At 38.8% G+C, this 16,019-nt stretch overlaps 1 long non-coding RNA gene across 1 annotated transcript in view; it reads left to right on the top strand.

Moving 5' to 3' along the window:
* Positions 1 to 330: 330 nt before the first annotated feature.
* LOC117080988 overlaps positions 331 to 16,019 on the top strand; it is a 106,456-nt gene continuing 90,767 nt past the window's right edge. Inside the window, exon 1 of the long non-coding RNA XR_004436040.1 lies at positions 331 to 929. This is a non-coding gene — a long non-coding RNA (uncharacterized LOC117080988). The remainder of the gene's footprint in view (positions 930 to 16,019) is intronic.

Genomic DNA, 16,019 nt, shown 5'->3' with positions numbered 1-16,019 from the left:
TGTTAGATTCTTAATAATGTTGTATTTGGCGTATGAATGAATTAACAATGAATGTGTGTTGCTTAATCTACCATTTGGCAAGTTTTTAGAAAGAGTTGGAGTGGTGAAGATGAACTGTTTATAAGGGTGGATTCAGACCTGGATTATGAAATGGGATTGTGATGAATCCAAGGGATTTTTTTTTTTTTTTAATCAGGATTGCATTGACCTGGTGTCACCTCCTTTCTCCTCATAGCACATAATACAATTTAAGTTAAATAATTACTGACACAATGAATCTCCTTCTCCTTCACTAAAGTATCAGCTCCACGAGAATAAAGACAGCTTATTTTACATTGCTTTATTCCAGAAATGCAGTACTCCTACAACAATGTTCTGAATCTAGAAAATGCTGGGTAAATATTTGTCGAATGATACCTTATATTGGTTTCTTTGAGAAGTTGACCCTGAGGCAAGGATTCAAGCACAAATATTTCATTTGGGAGCTGAAGGAGACATCTGCAGAAAATTTAGAGAATCAGAAAAGGAAAAAAAAAACACACAGTTAATAGAGGATATGCTATTAAGACTGTACACTAGCCCCAGCACACACCAGTTCATTTTGCTCCATTAAGGGAGCTCAGCTTCCCACTGGAACCGTTTGACACAGCAATGAGGGTTCTGTGTTGAAGGAGAGGGCTAAAACGTCCTGCTTCTAATTGCTTTGGTCATTCTCCTTGGTGCCAGGTGGTTTTTGGGGATTCCGTTCCCCACCAGCTCTCACTGACTACAAAGATGAAGGAAAGTAGGATGCTGTCTTCCCTGACTTGCACCCTTTGCCGCCGAGTGGGAGTGGAGACTCAGCTAGCCACTGGACTCTGCTGACACCGTACCCACTGACTGCTTCTGCTGAGTAGGAGAAGAGACACCAGCTTCCAGCTCAGACCCAGGTATACTACCTTCACTTGCTAGGGAAACAGTGTGCCACCCACTTGCATTGAGCCAGAGATGGAAGATTGGCTCATTGCTAGGCACCGTTATCACAAGGCAGAAAAATTACAGCACCATTATCTGTTTTCCCCAGGTTGCCTGTTGGTGGGGTGGGCTTTGACAATTGAATCAGTCCTCCAGAAACCATGAGGGGTACAGAGTAGTTTTCCATAGGTGTTCTGCTTGACTAGGCCAATATTTTGCTGAAAAGGTTTTTTGCTCTCTTAGGCCATCCCTTCTCTGGTCATTTAGCTAGGCTTAACAGGCTTTCTTGGAGCTGCTTTTGCTAGGTTGACTGTTCTAGATTGAAGGCACCCAATATGAATATATGAGTGCTAATAAGTAAACCCAGGGAATTCACCACTGTACTACTGTGTCATTTCTCAACATCCCTAGACACCCCTCCTTCTTTACCATTTTCCACTCTTCCAACTTCCTATGTTTTTTTAATTTGTGTGTGTGTGTGTGTGTGTGTGTGTGTGTGTAACAAATGGACTACTTCGTCTGGGCCAGAACCGACAATCCCCTCAAATTATCTTTGAAGCCCAAATGTTTATGGAAAATTTCAAGCATACATTCCAATGAGTTTAACACTTGTCTTCTATTTACATTACTTATTCTCCTATATGGTTAGAGAGTTAGGTGAGTGGAAAAAAAATTATCTCATTTTAAATGATGCCACTGGTGGAAGTTCTTATACATGTTTCACTTGCAATTTTCCTAGCTGGGATTTTTTTTTATGAGGGAAGATAAAGAAAAGATATTACAGCATATTTCACATGGTAAGTTTTTAAAACTGTTCTTAATATCTTTTTTCGGTCTCTGGGTTCAGGGTACACACAGGTGCCATGTACTCTATTTTTCAGCCTCATTTATTTAGAAATTAATCTCACACTCAAAATCCAAAATCACTTTCTATTCCCAACTGCAGTGACCTAAAAAGTTTCCCTTAAATATGACTCCATAGACGTATTTATATTTAATCAAGCCTCTTTACTGACACTCCTGGCTACAGCTGCTGATTCTGCTGCTGACAAGGGCAGGAAGGACTTTGAGGAGAATATTATGGGACCTAGCTAATTCAAGGCATAAGCTTTTTTTTTTTTTTTTAAAAAAAACAAAAAACACATCACATAGGGGTCAAATGATGATGATTTATCTATAGCATTATAGTTTCTAGTAATGTAGTATACAAAACAGAAATCCAAGAAAGAGGAAGAAATAAAAACAACCACAGTCACAAGAACACTGAAGAAAATGCATCCAGATTGTTTTAGTCTTGATCTTCTAAAGATGCTCTTATGAGTAAAACATTTATTTAGTTCTCTATAGGTTACAGGTAACATATGGAGTCAATGAGTACCCAGTGTATTTGGGTTCAAATCCTCATTGTCCCACTTACCGTATGTAAATTTTGCCAAATCATTTAATGTGGGAGACTCAGTTTTCTTATCTGTAAGATGGTCATAATAACAGTGCCTACTTCATAGATTGATATGAAGACAAAGAATTAATAAATGTGAAGTGCAAAGAATGGTGCTTGGCAAGACGTTTATGCTCCAAAAATGCTGGTTGTTTTCAGTAATCACCAGGGCAAAGATTTGCTATAATTTTGTCAACTCTGCAATGCTTTTTGTAAATCTACCCCACTTATGGAGTTATCAGAGATGTCAAAGACAAATCATAGCCTCTGACACCAAAGAGGTTATTTTCTATGAGAAATAAAATAAAGAGAAATGATGAAGTAGACTAATATTGTGGAGTGGATACTATGTGCCAGTTGACAATAGTCAATACCATTCCCATTTTGCAATAAAATCAAGGAGAGGAACAAACTCAAAGTCACACAGTTAAATTCATATATTCAAGTGCAGGTGTATCTGAAGTCACAGATTATAGAAAACTCTTTCTTTCAACATTAATTAATAACAAAATGATATGGTTTGGCTGTGTCCCCACCCAAATCTCATTGTGAATTGTAACTCCCACAATTCCCACATGTCGTGGGAGAAGCCCAGTAGGAGATGATTGAATTACAGGGCCCAGTCTTTCCTGTGCTGTTCTCGTGATAGTGAATGAGTCTCATGAGATCCTATGGTTTGATAAGGGGAAACCTGTTTCACTTGGCTCTCAACATTGTCTCTCTTGCCTGCTGTGTTGCAAGATGTGCCTTTCACCTTCCACCATGAAGGCCTCCCAAGCCAAGTGAAACTCTAAGTCCAGTCAAGCCTCTTTCTTTTGTAACTTGCCCAGTCTTGGGTATGTCTTTATCAGCAGTGTGAAAATGGGCTAACACAGTAAATTGGTACTAGCAGAGTGGGGCATTGCTGAAAAAAATATGCAAAAATTTGGAAGTGTCTTTGGATCTGGGCAACAGGCAGAGGTTGGAATAATTTTGAGAGCTCAGGAGAAGACAGGAAAATGTGGAAAAGTTTGAAACTTCCTAGAGACTTGTTGAGTGGCTTTGACAAAAATGCTGATAGTGATATGAACATTAAGGTCCAAGCTGAGGTGGTCTCAGATAGAGATGAGAAACTTGTTGGAAACTGGAGCAAAGGTGACTCTTGTTATGTTTTAGCAAAGAGACTGGTGGCATTTTGCCCTTGCCCTGGAGATTTGAGGAACTTGGAACTTAAGAGAGATGATTTAGGGTATCGGGCAGAAGAAATTTCTAAGCAGCAAAGCATTCAAGAAGTGACTTGGGAGCTGTTAAAGGCATTCAGTTTTGTAAGGGAAGGAGAGCATAAAAGTTCAGAAAATTTGCAGCCTAACAATGCAATAGAAAGGAAAATCCTATTTTCTGAGGAGAAATTTAAGCCAGTTGCAGAAATTTGCGTAAGTCACAAGGAGCTGAATGTTAATCACCAAGACAATGGGGAAAATGTCTCCAGGGCATATCTGAGATTTTTGCTGCAGCCCCTCCCATCACATGCCCAGAAGTTTGGGAGAAAAAAATGGTTTCATGGGTCGGGCCCAGGGCCCCTCTGCTGTGTGCAGTCTAGGGACTTGGTGTCCTGCATCCCAGCCATTCCAGCTGTGATTAAAAGAGGCCAAGGTACAGCTTGGGCTGCTGCTTCAGAGGGGAGCCAAGCCTTGGCAGCTTCCACATGGTGCTGAGCCTATGAGTGCACACAAGTCAAGAACTGGGATTTTCGAACATCCACCTAGATTTCAGAAGATGTGTGGAAACACCTGGATTCCCAGGCAGAAGTTTCCTGCAGAGGTGGGCCTCTCAGGGAGAATCTCTGCTAGGGCAGTGCAAAAGGGAAATGTGGGGTCGGAGCATCTACATGAGTCCCTACTGGGAAACCGCCTAGTGTAGCTGTGAGAAGAGGACCACCATCCTCCAGACCCTAGAATGGTAGATCCTTTGACAGCTTGCACTATGCACCTGGAAAAGCTGCAGACACTCAACATCAGCCCATGAAAGTAGCTGGGAAGGAGGCTGTACCCTGCAAACCCCCAGGGATGGAGCTTCCCAAGACCATGGGAACCCACCTCTTGCATCAGCATGACTTGGATGCGAGACATGAAGTTAAAAGAGATCATTTTGGAGCTTTAAGATTTGACTGTCCCACTAGATTTTGGATTGGCATGGGGCCTGTAGCCTCTTTGTTTTGGCCAATTTCTCCCATTTGGAATGGCTGTATTTACCCAATGACTGTACCCTCATTGTATCTAAGAAGTAACTTACTTGCTTTTGAATTTACAGGCTCATAGGCAGAAGGCACTTGCCTTGTCTCAGATGAGACATTGGAATGTGGACTTTTGAGTCAATGCTGAAATAAGTTAAGACTTTGGGGGATTGTTGGGATGGTGTGATTGGTTCTGAAATGTGAGGACATGAGATTTGGAAGGGGCCAGGGGTGGAATGATATGGTTTGCCCATGTCACCACCCAAATCTCATCTTGAATTGTAACTCTCCCAATTCCCACGTGTCATGGGAGGAACCCAGTAAGAGGTGATTGAATTATGTGAGCAGGTCTTTCCTACACTCTTCTCATGATAGTGAATGAGTCTCATGAGATCTGATTATTTGATCAGGGCAAACTCATTTTGTTCCAGTCTTATCATTCTACTCTCTTGCCTGCTGTGATGTAAGACACGCCTTTCTCCTTCCACCATGATTGTGAGGACTCCCCAGCCACGTGGAACTGTAAATCCAATTAAACCTCTTTCTTTTATAAATTGCCCAGTGGTGGGTATGTCTTTATCAGCAGTGTGAAAACAGACTAATACACACAAAAAAGGATACATTATGGTCTGGAGGTGATTACAAACCCACCATGAACCGACGTCAATCTTACCTTTTACATGGCCAGTGTCTTGCCCGAATGACAACTCCCAGAAGAAGAAGAATTTGATTATCACAGTCTCCTCTTCTGTAAAATGAGGTGGGCAGAGGAAATATCTCTAAGGTCCATTCCGATTATAACAATCCGCAAACCTGTAAATGCTTATTTTTTATTATTAATGACAATCTTGGGTACTGTTTGATAAATAGAAATAAAATCTAGCAGATAGGTTTGTAACCTGCTGTGAAGCAGGTTGGTGCTATTGGAGAAATTGTTTTTAAAACTTTTATAACATAAGGTAAGAAAAAACCAAATAATTATAGAGATTAGGGGCTGACTAGGAGAACCAAAAGAATGTACAGGTGTGATGTGCTTGGAGGCTTCATAAGATTCTATACTCATTCAATGACTCACTAAAACACCAAGGCATACTTAATGCATATTATCTTATTTAATCCTTACAAAATCCCTGTAAAATTGGGTTATTGAATCCCCAATTTTATGTGAATGATGGAACCTCAGAGAGGTTAAGTAATCACCCCACAAGGTCATGCTGCTTTACTGCAGGAATGCTGAAATTAAAATTCAAGTCTCCATGTGGCAATGTCCATTGTCTTTCTGCTGTTTTAGAAAGCCTCCCAAAGTTTTCTATGCATAACAGACACTTTTCTTCTCATGTATAAATATAAGTAACAGTACAGGTAATTACTCTCATTTATTTACATAAATAAGTATAGGTCATTGCTATATTTATGGTAGTTATTTACAATAAGTATTGACTTTTTAACTATTCTGAACATTGAAATAAAATGCTATTTTCATTCACTGATGAAGATGGTCCTATTAAACACCAAAGCCTTTCACTGTAATTTTCTTAGAAAGTATTTTCCAGGATGGAAGAGCAAAGGGACTGACATTTTGTAATAAATTACTCTGATCCAATCACTTAACATGTCTTATTTAAACATTGCAGTGTTTGGGGAAAATATCTTCCTTGTCTGACAGATGAAGGAGCTAAGTCTTAGAGAGTTTAAGTAAGAAGCTGCAGGGCCCTGTGATTCAAAATTCCTCTTTTACGATATTGCCTCCCAGAGCTAATTTCCAAATCAGGCTTTATTTTTCCTACGTTCCTTTGAACTTTTGGCTGGTATGTTCTTTCAGTTTTTATTTTAGTGCATCTCTAAAAGTTCAGAAATATATATTGACATCAGTAATATAAACATAAACAGAAAGTCTATGTTGTTCAGACAGTGATCAAATCAAAGTCTCAGTACTCACATTATTGGTGACTGACTTATGCTTTTAATGAACATAAAGGTATATCAGTTAAGAAATTGTTGATCATTGTAGGCCCTCAGTATGCATTTGCTCAATCAGGGAATCAGTAATTTTTATGGCTGAATAACAACCAGCATTTGTTGAGTACTTGTGCTTCATCACCATGTTGAATCAGGTTAATAATTTGTGCTGATCCTTTTATTTTTTCCTAAATAAATCTTTTTTCCCCCCTTAGGGATCTTATCTTCAGCCATCTAAAATTTCTTCAAGTCAAAGAATATGCATCCCTTGACACACATATCTAAATCTTTGTAATTTTTAAGCAAGAGCTTGATTTGCTATATGCCATAAGCTAAATGGACAATTTGAGGCACACATTTGTCTGGAGACAAAGTCTTGCTCTCAGCAACAGTTTAAAATGTTTCAGTGAGCAGCTATTGAAAGTGATATATTATGCAAGCAATTTCTTTGTAGTTGTCTGTAGAAATAGCTCAGCTACTTAGACATAAATGAGTGGTGAAGCCAAGGTGAAGTGTTCCCCAAATTCCCATGCTGAGTTGTTTGTTCTGTCCTTTGTGCTCCCACAACACTTTCTTCTTACTTCTGAAATAGCACTCACCAGCTTCTACTTATTTGTTTACATACAATTCTTCTGCCACATTTGACTATTAACTCTTCAAGGTCAAGGACCAAGTCTTAGTCCTCATTATACCTCGAGTACCTACCACAGTGGCGTATACATAATAAGAGCTCAATTATAGTTCTGAAGTGAGTGAATGAAGGAAAGAACAAAGGTCTCTATCTTCTTCTCATATATTAAGATTGGTGGGGACCAAGATTATGTGCCACCTGGGTTCTCCTTCAACTTCCTGTTCTAGCTTTTGGGAATGTTGTCAGCAGTCAGCCTTCAATTCTCAACACCTACAGAGATTGTCTCATCTGCAAAGAGCTGCCTGGCTGAAAGTCAAACTCATTTTCATGATAGGCCATATCCAATGACTGTTCCACATAAAACAATAAAGCACTGACTAACTCACGCAAGAGGGGACAAACTTGAAGAGCCAATCAAACTTCAGAGTTCTCTTAGGATTGTAAAAGTTGCCATTGACCCTACATATCAATATAGCATTTTCTTCTTCCCAATCCTGTTTCCCTATTTTCCCTTCCATGAATATTGATCAAAAGGACACTCCTTAGTGAACATACTGCAAATTAACCTCTGTCTTAGACTCTACTTTCCAAAGGAACTCAGCCTACAATGTTTAAGAAGTATAATTATGAACAAATATATAGTAAGAATCTGCTTTATTGTCTCATTTCCACTCTTACTTCTCCAATGGAAATCTATGCTGATTTACAGATTACATGCCAGGAAGTGTTGTGTGGTTTCACCTACATGATGTACTATAATTCTTACTTCAGCTCTGCACATTAGGCATTCTGTTTTAATTCCAAACTTTATATGTGGCTCAAAGAGTTTGAGAAGTGTATCAAGTTCTTACAGGTCATCTGAAGCTGGAGGTTAAATTTTCTTCAAAACCCAATAATATAATAAAAGCAAAAACTAAATTGGAAGTCTGGGAGATTTTATTTTACCTTCTACACATACTAAAAGACCACAGGCTGGCATGACATGTCACTTTTAATGGCTGTTCATTGAAATGTTCTGTAGATGGCTGTTTCTCCTTTTCACTGCCTTCTCTATTTTTCTTCAAAAGACAGATTGACAGACAGGTGTCTAATTTGTTTGTATAAATCCTCACTGTCTTTTCAGGGATCTTAGATTGGATTATTTAGAAAGAGAGTTTATGCTGCTGAGGTCTCTGATTCAAGTGATTTATTAGAAAAGGAGAGCAAGGAGAAGGGGAGTGGAGAAACCAGGATGGAGAAAGGAAGAATGCTAAGTTAGCTTATGTTTTCAGCTGAAGACTACCTTCAGACCGATGCCAGTGCCTGGGCAATAAATGCACCACAAAGTTAGTCTTATCTGGAGGCAAGGAGGCAAACTTTTGTGCCATTAAGTAAGTCATTCATTAGTTATGGATATAGCTATATGGCTATACACTGACTCCCCCAGGCAGGTATAATCAACCAGGTACCACCTGGGAGGTGAAGGTCAGTAATTCAGAGAAGGAGCTATTTGTGTGCCATTAACAGTGGACTCACAGCAGCAGGTATACAAGTGCACTGGTCCAGAGATGGGGACCTGTGAGAAGCATCAGAATATTCACTACATCACTTTTATGGTCTGCATGTATTCAATGGATATTTATCCAACCAAATGCTGGGCTTATTCTACATACTAGAAAAACAGAAATGAGTAAAACAAGAAGTCATGTCCTATTAGAACTTGCTTTCTAGTAGAGGGAGACAGGGAATAAATAAATAAATAAACAAACAAACAAACAAACAAACAATTTAATATGGCAATGACCATTTAGGAGTGTGAAGAAAAATACAGAAGGGAAATGATTGAAATTTTAATAAAACAGCTAGGGAATGCTTTACTGAAAAGATGATACTGGAGCAAAATCCTTAGAGGAGATAAGTAGACAAGTCATATGAACATTGTGAGAAGGAATCTTCCAGCTGAAAGAACTGCAGGTGCAAAGTCCTCAAGGTGGGAGTTCTTGTCATTTGCAAGAAGCAACAAGGATGCCAACATAACTGAAATAGAGAGATCTATGGAAAGAGTAATAGAGAAAAGAGATGAAAGGGATAAGGGTCGGCCAGGTAGGATCTTATCTTACTAAAAGTACTTGACTTTTACTTTGCATGAGATAGAAAGTCACTGGGAGAATTCTCAGCAAAAGAATGGCATCATCTGAGTTATATCTTGAAAAAAAGTCTGTCTGCAGGTTTGAGAAGAGGTAGATGGACAAGGAGAATAGGAACACTAGTGGGAAAGTTATTACAGTATCTAGGAGAGAGTTGTCTGTGGTTAGAATCAGAATGAGATAGTGCAGATGGGTGAGATTTTATCTGATTCTGAATATATTTTGAAGATACAGCCAACAGGACTTTTTGACTGATTAGATATGTGGGGTGAGAGAAGGAAGGCTCAACGTGATTCTAAACCATAATAACACTTGACCAGCAGCGTTGGTCTTAATTTCTGATTGATGGCTAAATTCATTGGATATAATAATTTTTATAAGTATCATGTTTACTTAGCTTTAAGAAAGTATGCAGGTCAAGATATTTTTAACTTCTAAGTTCAGGGGTACAAGTGAAAGTTTGTTGCATATGTAAACTTGTGTCATGGCAGTTTGCTATATAGATTATTTCATCCCCCAGGTATTAAGCCTAGTACCTTATAGTTGCTTTTCTTGACCCTCTTCTTCCTCCTACCCTCCACCCTCCAAAATGCCTCAATATGTGCTGTTCTGCTCTATGTGTCCATGTGTTCTCATCATTTAGCTACCACTTCTAAGTGAGAACATGTGGTATTTGGTTTACTGTTCCTGTGTCATGGCAATGGCATAGCAGAAATCTTGACTTATATGAGCAATTTCTGAAATCCCCAAATCAGTATATATTTGACATGCACAAGTTCATAAGAAAAGAAGCAGCATGGAAACAGTTGATATCAGCCCAGGAAAGCTAGTAGCTCTGAGGTCCCTTCAGCTTTTGTACTCAGTGCCCATTTTCTGGCACACCTGTATCTTATTTCAACAATTAATTACAGGTGTTTCCTCCTGTACATAACAACCTTGGCTATAATCTCACTCAGCTTGAATGTATCATACTCCTGTAAAGTTCATGAGTTATTATAGTGGGGGAAGATTTGATCAAGGTCTGGATAGTCAGGTGATAAGGAAATGCCACAGGTTGGCCACTGGCACTTATTTTTTAATAAATGTTTGGATCCAGCGGCTGGAATAATACAACTGTCATCTTATAGGATTAGTGGCTTTGTAGGACATACAAGAATGGATATCAGGAATTTGGTTTTTGGACACATGAAATTTGAGACACATTTTACACATCCAAGCAGAGAAGTAGAGTAGAAAATCTGATGCATAAATCAGAATTTCAAGAGGGAAGTTTGGGATAGAGATATACATTTGAGGGACAGTGACAGATAAGTGGTATTTAGATTCATGAGTCAACATGAAAACAGCGAGATCAAGGGAGAGTAAATAAAGACACAAATGTCTAACAACTGAGACTTTTAGTTGTTTGGGTGATAAAAAGGTGACTAACAAAAGACACTGAAATCAAGAGGCCAGTAAAATAAGAGAGAACCAAGAGCCTCTAATGCCCTACAATCCAATGGAAGACAGCATGAAAACTGTACCAGTCAACTGCATCAAATTCTGGTAATATGATAACTAGAATGAGGATTGTTGGGTCTAGTCACAAGTCAAATGCTGACATTTACAGAAACAATTCTGTGAAGTGGTATGAAAATACTCTGTCAAGGATTGGAGAGATTAAAGCCAACAGGGAGGTTTTTGTTGTTGTTCCTTAAAATGGAAAATCTTATTCCAGGATGGTAAGCATGGGAAAATGAGGAAAATTAATAATGGAGGAGAGACTGGCGAATTACTGAAATGAGGTTCTTAAGCAAGTAAGACAGGATGGGCCTAGTGCAAAAGTGGAGGTATGGACCTCAGAGAAAAGAGCAAACAGTTCTTCCTTTTGAACAGGAGGAAAGGAATGGCAAAGATGCTGGTAGCTGGATGGAAATTTGTGGAAGTTATTTCCTTAGCTTATATCTTCTCAGTCAAATAGAATGTAAAGCAAACACTGGGAATAAGGAGGGAAGAGGAAGTGTTGGATTTTTAAGAAAAGAAAGAAATAAATTAATCATGTAGGAGAGTGAATAGACACTGCAATGTAGTTAGGTCTGCTGGACAAAACTAAGAGTCTACCTGAGAATAGTGGTCATAGTGGTCCACCTGAGAATAATAGTCTCTTGTCTTAAAGTAAGACAAGGCAGGATAGCTGTATGTTGCTTCTCCAGCTATGTTCAGGTGTGAGGTTTAACTAAGGTGTGGTAAGATAGATATAATCCAGGTTAGAATTTTGTCAGATGAGCATGTCCAATGATAAAATAGTCAGATAATTGTAGATGAATACAGGGAGTTTTTACAATCATGGGTCACAAAATCCAAACTGTCAAGGAGGAATCAATGTGAGAACACAGATAGAAAATAAAGGATATTGGAAAGGAGGTAGGGTCAAAAGACTGAAGGTACTGGCAGCATAGAAAATGTGTGAGAATCAGTTGCTCTGAGGAGACAATTGGAAAGATCAGAGGTGATGGTATAAGTGTGGGGTGCGTGAAATTTTGAGGAACTGCATTTACAGGTAACAACTAGTCCCAAGATATGACTGTGACAGTGAGTGATAAATGTAGGTGGAGGACATGATTATTGGGTCAGAGAAGGTCAAGAATTGAAATTCTGAGCTAGTGGAAATAATATATAGATGGGTATTAGCATCACCAATAGTTATGATGAGGGTAATGTTGAAGAGTAAAACAGTCACTCCAGGACTAAAGTCTTCAAGGAATGAGAAGATGATTTTTGAGTATGAAGGAGAGGAGAGCAAAGCTGGATAGTGGAAATTTTTATGAAGGTAGGAGAAAGATTGGTTTGAAAGCAGCAATTTGGAGCAGGGAGAGTACATATTCTCCCTCCACGACCAATATTTTGGCTGCAGGGAATGCAATGTCCCAGGGGAGAGTGCATATTACAGATTTAATGATACCGAGACTACTTCATTCAGAAGCAGTTCCAAGTTCTTACAGAAAGCATTTGATTTGTCCAACTTGGGTTTGTTAATCACTGCTGATCCACACAGCTATAACCAGGAAGGGAGAGCCACAGAAGACCAACATGGCTGCCAGGGCCTTCTGTTATGTTGTAGATCTTTACATGCACTTCCTAACTAACTCCTTACCATCAAAGAAGAGTCACTTCCTAAAATAACATTAACTTTTCTTTTATAGTCTACCTGCCTTCCCATCTGCCTACCCACCATCGCTTTCTCTCCTTCTTGTCTTTCTTTCCTTTTTTTCTTTTTTTCATTCTTTTCTTTCTTCCCTCCCTCCCTTACTTCCTTTCTTCCTTCCTTGTTTCTTTCTTCCGTCCCTCCCTTCCTTACTTCCTTTCTTCCTTCCTTGTTTCTTTCTTTCCCTCTTTCCCTTTTTCTTCCCTTTTTTCCTCTTTATTTGTCTTTTCAAAACTTAAAATCTGGCAATTTTCCACTTATTTAGAATGAGCTAAGTTAATGGTCAGGCAATGGTCCACATGTATGAATTCTAATAGGACATCCTAAAATCAACAACCATAATAACATTGCTATGGTACAAGAAGAAACCTCCCAACTTGGAATGAGCTCAATAAGAAGCCATACCAACTTACCTGGCGTTAGCACAGTTTATTGTTGTGCAAGCAATCCCATTTGGCACAGGACATCTTGATTTGTGTTAACATTCTAATGCACTAATCTTCCTAATGCCCCCTATATTTATTTATGACATAAATCAAATCCTGCTCAGAACTAAGTTGTTGCTGCTTTTTCTTCCTGCTACTCTCCTGCTGGGTGTATTTATGTTATGCTATGTTGTGTTGCTACCCTTGCTGCAAATTTATCTGAGCTTCGACTTTTACTGCTGATTTAGCAAACATTTTATATTCTGCAATGAACTGTAAACATTTTTTCTTCTGACAGATCCATTATGACAAGTGTTATAAACTCTTCACTGCAGACTGTATCTCTTCTATTGAGCTGCTCTTTATATCAATTTTACTATGCACAGAAAATGACTCTAGTAATATTGCACCTGTCTGAGTTCGTCCGGGATGATCAGTAAGTTCTGCAACATGGAGCATCTATATACTTAGTTTTATTATGTCTGTTTCTGACTTATACAACATGTTAGTGGAAATTGAGTTTTAAGAGTAGTCAAATGAGCTGAAAGTAGCCTATGAACCCCAATTTCTTTCCACTTAAAAGTTTGACTGTGTATAAACATACAAAACATTTTAAAGTAGCTGATAAAGTTACCCATTTCCTATCAGGTCTAAAACATCATAATGTATCTACATTAAACCTCGGTTCCATCTGAGAATAAATGCTGATCCCAAAGAAGAAAAATCATGCCACCAAGTCATGCCGTTATTGTTGCTTAGCTTTGGTGTGAGGGACTCTTACTTCTCAGTGGCTTTCAATGACTTAGACTATCACAGTTCTACTAAAAATTGTGCTGGGAAAATAAGAAAGGAAATTATGTTTTCATGGGCTGAATTGTGACTCCTTTAAACTCATATTTTGATATCTTAAACCCCAGTTTTTCAAAATGTGACTCTATTTAAACATATTGTCTTTAATGAAGTAATTAAGTTAAATTGAGGCCATTAAACTGGCCCTAATACAATATGATTTACAAAAGAAGAGATTAGAATACAAACTCACACAAAAGGAAGGCCATGTGAAAAAACAGGGAAAAGATGGGCATCTACAGGCCAAGGATGGAGGCTTCCGAAGAAACTAATGGTGCTGACACTTTGGTCTCTGACTTCTAGCATCCAGAATTGTGAAAAAATATTATTTTTCTCTAAGTCAATCAATATGTGGGACTTTGTTATGGGTGCCCTAGCAACCTAATACATCATATTTATTATGTCTAACTTTTATGGATATTTTCATATATTATTTGATTTTCAAAATAACTCTCAGATGTGTCTACTACCATCAATTCCAGAAGATAGAGAGCTATGGTTAAATTCTTTGTTGTTCTGACTCAAAAATCTATGCTCCTCCTTCTCCACGTTATCTGTTTGATATGTTCATTCCTCCACCCCATTGGCACTATCGTGAAAAAATCACCTGCTATAAGCAGATCTTCAAAGAAGTTTTCCGCCTGCCATTACTTTTCCATCTATGCTGAATGCAGCATGTGTTTGGTGAGATTTTACTTTTCAAATATAAGAACAGTCCATTTAAAAACACAGGTCAGGCTGGGCGCAGTGGCTCACACCTGTAATCCCAGCACTGTGGGAGGCTGAAGTGGGCAGATAACCTGAGGTCAGGCATTCAAGACCAGCCTGGCCAACATGATGAAACTCCTCCTCTACTAAAAATACAAAAATTAACAGAGTGTGGTGGCGCTAATCCAAGCTACTCAGAAGGCTGAGGCAGGAGAATCACTTGAACCCCGGAGATGGAGGTTGCAGTGAGCCAAGATTGTGCCATTGCACTCCAGCCTGGGTGACACAGCAAGACTCATCTAAAAAATAATAATAATAATAATAATAATAATAAAATTAACATTCACGGAATTACCTCTAAGAATTTAAAACCAGTAATCCATATTTCATTTGAATAAGGCATTTTGTTTCACAATACTGTGTACTTTGATAGTACTTCCAGAGCTTCACTTATCTTTCATTAACTTAAAGTGGAAGAAATAGCTGTTGGTTGCCTTGTGCATTTGGGGCACTACATTTGGCAAAGGGATGCAGAAGTGGATAAAGTAGACATGATCTCTGCCTTCATAGATACTTTATTACAGTAAGTACACTGAATTTTGGTGGCTTTTTATGTTTATGGCCAAGGATGGAGGCTTCCGAAGCCTTTTTTTTTTTTGCATACCAGCTGGGCACGGTGGCTAACGCCTGTAATCCCAGCACTTTGGGAGATTGAGGTGGGCGGATCACTGAGGTGGGAAGTTCAAGACCAGCCTGACCAAAATGGAGAAATCCCGTCTCTATTAAAAATACAAAATTAGCCAGGTGTGGTGGCTCATGCCTGTAATCCCAGCTACTCGGGAGGATGGGGCAGGAGAATTGCTTGAATCTGGGAGGTGGAGGTTGCAGTTGGCTGAGATAGCACCATTGCACTCCAGCCTGGGCACCAAGAGTGAAAATCCATCTCAAAAAACAAAAAACAAAACACACACACACACACACACACACACACACACACATGCCTCTCCTCTGTTTCAATGGAAAGCCATGAAGTCACGGACTATGTTTTGCTTGTCTTTGTGTCTCCAATGCCTGGCAAAGTTCCTGGCATATATTAAGGCCTCGATAAATACTTTTAAATTGAATTGCAATTCCAAATTTACAGCTGATGAAGATGAATGAATATCCTGTTACTTGACAGGAGTTCACGCGACATTCTGAAAACTGCTGATGGCAGCTCAGTCTTTGTGTACACCACCGTTTGAATTGTTCATAAAGCTGCACTAATGGGAAAAGGTAATCTTAGGCCCCAGATCACCAACTGTTGTCTTCCTTTTCTTACTTCTCCCATTCCTATCTCTATACCATAATGTGATTTTTATGACATGCTTATCATTGATTTTAAAACACAAATTATAGAAAACACGAAAATGTGCAAAGTGTAAGATGACTCATTTTTGTCTCATAACCTAGAAATTACCACTGTTACAACTTTTTATTTATTCTTCTACTCTTCCATGCCTATAGGTATCTTTAATATATTATTTTACATAC

The sequence above is a fragment of the Trachypithecus francoisi genome, unplaced genomic scaffold (assembly GCF_009764315.1).
Source record: "Trachypithecus francoisi isolate TF-2019V2 unplaced genomic scaffold, Tfra_2.0 Lachesis_group8, whole genome shotgun sequence".
Lineage (NCBI taxonomy): Eukaryota > Metazoa > Chordata > Mammalia > Primates > Cercopithecidae > Trachypithecus > Trachypithecus francoisi.
Note: the sequence above shows the minus strand (reverse complement) of the source record. Positions and strands in the feature narration are given on the sequence as shown.